At 32.4% G+C, this 8,301-nt stretch overlaps 1 non-coding gene across 1 annotated transcript; it reads right to left on the reverse strand.

Annotated features, from left to right (window-relative positions):
• Positions 1-4,308: 4,308 nt before the first annotated feature.
• On the reverse strand, positions 4,309-4,415 carry LOC128290770 (small nucleolar RNA R71). The gene has a single exon (XR_008280557.1). It is a non-coding gene; the product is annotated as a small nucleolar RNA R71 (small nucleolar RNA).
• Positions 4,416-8,301: the final 3,886 nt, after the last annotated feature.

Consider the following 8,301-nt stretch of genomic DNA (forward strand, 5'->3'; position numbering starts at 1 on the left):
TATAAAACATTCACCTAAATATCACATTAGGCTATAATAATAATAGCATCACACAACTAAACCTTTTCTATTCATTTGGTGATTTTTCTCCTCTTAACCGAATACATATACATAATATATATCTCAATCATGTCACAAATATGAACTTATAAGTCAAGTTAATTAACACTACGAGATTTATATCTAAATCATTATCAAATCCATACATAGGACTTTAGCCATATTCGCATGGCTTTATATACATTGCTATCAAACAACAAAACCTCCCAAAATATTATCCTATACATGCCATAATGTCTACTATAGTTTAAACAAAGGTACCAAAAAGGTTGTCAAAAGATACGATGACTTCGTGACGGTTCCAAGCTTTCCTCGACAAGATGATCTATACAAAACCAATAAACACCAAGTGAGTTATTAACTCAGTAAGTCCTAAGAAATTTAAATAATCTAATAATCAGATTATCTACAAAGTAAAATTTAATTCAATACTATTCGAATTCAACCATGATATCACAAGGAAATCTTATGTCACATAGTACCTTATGAAATTGGTATATACTTACCCGAATTCACTATGTACTCCTACACCAATTATTCACAAGTTTAAAATACCATGGTAAATGTCATATACAGATCATTGACGTATATGTAAATGACATAAAATGTCCAATTATTTAAATAAAGCACAAATCAAACCGCTCCATCTATCAAACAAATCTCCAATCCATTTAGTATAATTTATCACTAATTTGTATCTTTTTTCAAATATATATATAATAATTGAGCCAATTACTTATCTCTTCTTTCTTTCTTCCCAAGCATTATATAATTAATACATAAAATTAGAATCCAATCCTATATCTAGTGTCCATGCACATTTCCTTTTCCCAATTTAATGTTTAAATAAACTTTCCTTCGCACAAGTAGTGCCCCATAATCGATATTGCACACTTAGTGCTCGATTTGAAAGTCCGCACACATAGTGCTCTTACTTATTCGCACACATAGTGCCATGTTTTCTCGCACACATAGTGCCACATAGCCTTGCACACATAGTGCTGTATTTTCTTATCATAACTATCACATTATCATAGATAGATCAATATTTCCACACTCGATTCTCAAAAACTCATACATACTATGGTTTCTTATCCAACTTATTTTGTATCATTTACGTACAATATTAACTGTAACTTAAAGTACTTAAAGACTTACCTTTTTAGTCCGATGAACAACTCCGATCAGCTACTCAACCGCTTTAGCTTTCCCTATTGCCGAATTTGGCTCCCTTTGATCTTGAGCTCCAACTCCAACTAAGCAAATAAAATAACTCAATCATAGTAGCCCCCAGTTTATATTCATTCCTCATAGACACACACATAGATTCGGTATTCCATTTAATATTAACCAAGCCATAACGATATAACATTTAAATACTATCAAGCTCATATACTTCTAATTTCATAAGTTCAACATCTTAATGCCCATTGTAATCACTCAAATAATCTTAATTTAAATTCGACAACACACTTACCAAACTATTTTAGCCGAATTCTCCATAACACTTAAACTAAAATATGCACATTAAACTTATTATATTTTCATTATGCCTTTCACTCCTAAAACATAAAAATATCAATCTTATTCCTTCTTCCATGTCTCGGTCAATTACTCAAATTACCTCATAAACATGAATTTTTGCATTTTAACTTATCTATCATGACTCGTTCGGCCTTAACATTGAACCATTTCTTATTCAAGGAAATAACAAATAAAATGAACATTCCATTTAAACCCCATATGGCCGAATGCACAAAGTATTACCCAACTAATAATTCAACAAGTTCAACCTCATTCTAACGTCTACTTATTCAATACAACATGAAAACAACCTCTAATTCTAACACCTTGATACACGGCTTAGTGCCCAAACCACCATAGAAGTTTGATTTTCTTGACATTGCCAAAAATGCATTTAAAAATTAACTTAAACATATAAAAAGATTTAAACTACACTTCAAAACTTACCTCCAACTAGCAAAAGAAGGTGTCGAATTGCCTTAATGTAAATTTCCCTTTTTCTTTCCTTTTGTTTCGGTTTTGCAAGAAGAAGAAGATGAACACTCTCTTCCAATTTCTTCTTTTATTCATCTTATTATTATTAAGTCATTTTATTTAGAATATTTTAATTATTTTTCAACATAATATTATAATTAATTTAAACTTAGTGGAGGGACATCATTACTTGGCGGCCACTTAATGCATATTGGGCATTTTGACATGCAAACCCAAGCTTTCATACTTTGAAATTATTTGGTCCTTACATATTTACCTAACATATTTTCTAAGTTTCTCAACTAAGTCCTTTCAAGTGAAATTCACATTCATAAGACTAAATTAAAACATCAAATTTTCACACATGCACTATCACACATAGAAGATATGCAAATAAAATTTTAAATAAATTTTATGACTCGATTTTGTGGTCCCGAAACCACATTCCGACTAGGGTCAAATTAAGGCCGTCACAAATAACATGTTGTAGACATTAAAATAATATTAAAATAAATATTTTGACCTCAGTTTTGTTGTCCCAAAACCACTATTCCGATTTGACTAAAAATGGGCTGTTACAAATCCTCTTATGGGGGCTTAGCGAATGGACGTATGATTAACTAATTGTTGTGTAGTGTTTTCTTAACGGATAAGTTGTTTGGGAAAGGAAGAACTTAAACCCTAGGCTTGATGACCCTAGGAAGTCATCTAGGTGGAAATTAACCCAAAATTGGTATAGCGTATCTGTGAACACCTTAGCCCTGAACTGGTCTGATTGTGAGGTCAAGAGATAAGTAGTTCTTTCTGACTCATTATTCCAGTGGAATATTGAGAGATCCTACTAGGGTAACGAATAGTTGATTTAACAAGGAACCCAAAGCAACAATTATTTATGACAACCGAAGCGAGCTAATCATCCATGCTCATATCTGATTTAGTTTCCATATCAAATTTCTCATAGTCTTCCCTTTCTAGTATTTTTTCTTTATTTATAAAAATACCAAAAATATTTCTTTATGTCTATTCATAGTATAATATATTTAAAGCACTACTTAGCTTTATTTGTGCTTAGGTTAGGATTAATTTAGTTCTCGCCTCCCTTAGGTAACGAATAGTTGATTTAACAAGGAACCCAAAGCAACAATTATTTATGACAGCCGAAGCGAGCTAATCATCCATGCTCATATCTGATTTAGTTTCCATATCAAATTTCTCATAGTCTTCCCTTTCTAGTATTTTTTCTTTATTTATAAAAATACCAAAAATATTTCTTTATGTCTATTCATAGTATAATTTATTTAAAGCACTACTTAGCTTTATTTGTGCTTAGGTTAGGATTAATTTAGTTCTCGCCTCCCTTAGGTACGATCCTCGGAGTACTCACCTACTTCGTTGTAAATATAGAACAACCTGAACCATATACTTGCGGGTACAACATATTTGACATATTTTGTAGGAATTTTACTTTGGACATTGGTATGTCCAGAAGCGATCAAGTTGTTGGCGCCATTGTCGGCGAGGTAACATTACTAGATTGGTTTTTAATTTTTGTAGTTAATAGAATAATTAAGAATTTTTTAAATTATAAATACAATTTTACTTTTTTCTTATTTTTGCTAACACATTTTGTTCTCTTTCTGGTTTAATGTATGACTCGTAGTAGGGGAACACCTAAAGAGCCAGCCACAGATCCAGAAAGAATAATTCATAGGAATCATCGACAGCAACAGCAACAGTAGCAACAACAGATGTAGAACCAACCGCCTATTGTAGGCAATTTACCACCATGAGATAACCTATTGTTTGATGAAATTAACAATAATAACCCAAAAGACCTACCACTACCACCACCACCACCACCACCACCATAGCTTCCCGCGAATATACATACAACGCGCAATGAAAGAACCCTAAGGGACTATGCACTACCAAGTCTAGAGATGGTTCAAGGAAGTATAAATAATTTTGAGATCAAACTAGCAATGATCTAGATGATCCAAAATAATTTACAATTGAGAGGCACAATGATCGAGGACCCAAATAAGTATTTAAAATGGTTTCTTCAACTTTGTTACACTTTTAAGTATAACCGAGCCACTGATGACACTATTCGTCTTTGGTTGTTCCCCTTCTCCTTAATAGCTAATGCTTTCTTTTTTTTAGATTCGCAGGCACCAGGATCTATCACAACATGGGATGAGCTTGTAGGAAAAGTTTTACAAAAAAATTTTCCCTATCAACAAAATGGTCTAACTGAGAAAGGGGATCGCAACTTTTAAATAATTAGAAGGAGAAAAGTTTCACGAAGCTTGGGAGCATTTTAAAATGCTAATTCAGAGATGCCCACACCATGGATTACTTGAGTGGCTACGGTTGCAAATGTTCTATAATGGGTTGGATGCACACGCACGACCAGGACTAGATGGAGTTGCAGAAAGAGCCTTGATGAACAAGACATATAATGATGCATATGAAATAATAAAGAGTATGACAACGAATTCCTGCTAGAAACCAATAGAACGTTACACATATGACCAGAAGCCATCCACGATCAAAGCTGTTCAAGATAAAGATAGATACGTACAAATAATGGACAGGTTAAACCATTTAGAATCTTCATTTAGTGCGTCATCTATATATGGAGGAGACAAACCTCTCTTTTGGTACATCAATAATCTTACTGAAGATGTGAATTACATTAAGAATAGGGGTGGAAACCCTTACTCAAGTACTTATTGTAACACTCCTACCTATATCTGTAACACCCCATTTTCAGTGAGATCGGAACAGTGGTTTCGAGACCACAAATTCGAGCCAAAAATAATATTTTATTTTATTTTATTTTATGGTTGGCATCATGGTAGGAAGGTCACATGAAAATTTTGATACGAAAATTTTATCGATTGTGTGTTTAATTAGGGAAAGGACTAAATTGCATAAAATGTAAAAGTTGGGTTCTAGTAGTTATAGGTATCAAATAGCTATGGAATTCAAAACTTAAGGTCCTTCTATGGTAATTAGACCATTGAAGAGTAGTTAGTAGATATTTTAATGACTCATCCATGGAAAAATTAGAAAAGGGTAGGGACTAAATTGGAAATTAATAAAATATAATAATTAATTAAAAAGAAAAAAATCATCTATTTTCATATCAACTTCCCCAATTTTTATATGGAAACCCTAGGAGAGAGGAAGAAAACTTTTCAAGCTTAAAAAGGTATGAAATCAAGTCTCGTTTTTAGTAATTTCTATATTTTTCGAATTGGGATAGTCTAATCTTTCTATTTAGGGGATTTATTTGAAAAGTTATCAAGGTATGAAATTTGGGTCATGGATGAATATGCTGAAAATTAGAAATTTATGGTAGAAAATGAAAAGTTATTCATAGGTAAGTAATTTTTTTATGAAAACTTGATTTAGGGACTAAAAATGAAAAAGTGGTAAAAACCCATGAAAAATTATGAAATTTGTGAAATGTATGTGCTGTAAATGTAGTATATAAATTTTGGCTAGGCTTGGAAAGAGGGTTAAATTTCATGAATTTCATTTTCCGAGCCTAGGGACGAAATTAGAATTTTTGAAAAAGATAGGGGCAAAATGATAATTTTGCCTAGGATGTAATAGGGTTATTTTGCCTAGGATGTAATAGGATGCAAACATATATGAAATGTGATAGATTAATAGTTAAATTTACCCATATAGATCCGGAAAGACCAACTACGGAAATAGATCGAGGAAAGCGAAAGGTTTCGGATTAGTTGAAATTCAAATACGAACCATTATCAAGGTAAGTTCGTGTAACTTAAATATGTATGTTAATATGCTTGAATTGAATTGTATGATTGTGTTGATATGTATGAGATGATATACATAAAGAAATAGTCATAAGTTGTGAAATATGGACAAATTGTCGTGTTCCAGTTGAATGTTGAATTTTGATAGATTAAGGTGATTTCTTGAATAAGAATAATATTGCATACGTTGCAGATAGAATTTAGCCCAGACGGGTAATTCTAATGTAAGATCTCTTGAGCTTATATTATATATTGGATTTAGTTCGGACGAGTAATCCAAATTAAGCTTTCTAGAGTATATGCTACGGATAGGATTTAGCCTGGACTGGTAATCCTGTTGTAAAATGTGTAGCTCAAGGGTGTGCCTTTTTATTATGTACCCTAACGAGTACTCTTGCACATGAGTATATTACCCGAACATCCATCAAAATTTCAATAGTTTGACAGAAAGAACTCTTGAAGTGTGGAAAGGTGAAATTAACAGAAGCTGGTAATGTAATGAGCTCATCCATGTTTACTTGATTTTTATATGAGGTTATGTGATTAACTTGTTGAATTAAGTGTTTGTGTTTAGGTAAACTCACCCAAAATTTATGGAAAGTATGACTATGCATGCTTGTATTTATAAAAATGATTGGTAAGTTTATATTCTATTATACGAACTTACTAAGCATAAAATGCTTACTCCATTTAATTTTCCCTGTCTTATAGTGCTCAAAAGCTCATGAGATTGGAAGTCGGTCGGACCAATCATCACACTATCCACTGTCTTATTTTGGTATAATTAGAAATATTATTTTGGTATAATGATATAAGCTTATTTGGCCAATGATGGCTTGTAATTGTTGTTTTGTAATCTAGCCATTGGAGTGGCTAGTGATGGTCTAAGTTTGGCTATTTTGAAGTGATGTTTTGGTAATCACATAAGTGCTTATTATGTGATAGTTTAATGGAATTATGTTAGTATATAAGTTAATGATAAGAGTAAGTTTATATCCATTGATGTATGAGTTAATACCACATGATTGATGGCAAATCTTATGTGAATATGATGTTGGATTGGTGGATATATGCTTGTGAGTTTTGGTGCAGGAAAATTGTAACAGCCTGACTTTGGGCCTAATCAGAATAGTGGTTTCAGAACCACTATTCTAAAGCTGAAAAAATTATTTTAATATTATTTATGTGTGACGGCATGATTATAAAGGTGCATGAAAACTTTGGTGAATAAATTTTAACGTTTGGGAGCTAAATTGCGAAAAAAGGACTAAATCGCATAAAGGGTAAAAGTTCAATTTCACTTGATAGACATACCAAATAGGTAGAGATCCAAAAATTTAAGGTCTTTAAAGGGCAAATAGACCCTTAAAATGCAGCATGGCAAGCCATAGGGACAAATTAGGCTAGTCAATGTTAGGTAAAAATTTGGTGACTTGTTTGACTAAAAAGAAATAAAATAAACAAAAGATGATATCACTCATTTCACTTCTTCTTCTTGACCAAAATTCTCAGCAAAAATAAGGGTTTTGAAGCCTTGAAATTTCAGCTAAGCTAGCCTCTTGCAAGTAAGTCAATTTGAGGGTTATTCTTGATAATTTTTGTACTTTTGGGACCCTTAAAGCTTAATCTAGCTACTGAGGGGACAATTTTGTTAAATGATTGATAGTCTAGGGACTTACAATAAAAGGATTTGTATGTTTGCTGAGTTTTTATGGAAGAAAATGAGTCTTGGTTGTTGAGTGAACAACTTTTGTGAAAGGACTTCTCATGAAAACCCTAATAGGACCATTTTGTAAAGTTTGTAAAATAGATAGTAATTTTGAGAAATATTGAGAATTTGGGTGGTCATTAGAGAAATAAATGGTCGGTTAGGCTTGGCTATTAAGGAAATTTGATAAAAATCAATTTTCGGGCCTAGGGGTAAAATCATAATTTTTGTGAAGTTTAAGGGTAAAATGGTCATTTTACCAAAGTATGAGTCTTAAGTTGAATTGAATGATTTGTATATTAAATAAGCTAATTTTTTACAATTTAGATCAATAGAAACGTAATTCGAGCTTGGATCGAGGGAAGAACAAAATTTATGAGGATTAGACTCGTTCCCATCATTTTGTGCCGAGGTAAGTACATATGTAAGTAGTATGTCATTGTAGCTTACTTTTAAATGTTTTATTTTTACCATGTATCATAATCTACTCGATACCATGAAAGTATATTTAACGCGATATAAGAGTAACCTACATTATGAACAAGTACGACAGCATCAGGTCAGATACGAGATCCCGTCGAACCTTGAAAATAGTATAGGATACAAAAGGTAAGTCATGAGAAATTGCATGGTCTGAACTCATGAGTTGAGTCTGAGTTCATGAGGCAAGTGAAATATGTAATGTGGGTTCGGGTACTGATTTTGTGTGTAGACCTGTGAGTAGCTCAATGAGCGGACATT

Source organism: Gossypium arboreum, chromosome 3 (assembly GCF_025698485.1).
Source record: "Gossypium arboreum isolate Shixiya-1 chromosome 3, ASM2569848v2, whole genome shotgun sequence".
Taxonomy (NCBI): Eukaryota; Viridiplantae; Streptophyta; class Magnoliopsida; order Malvales; family Malvaceae; genus Gossypium; species Gossypium arboreum.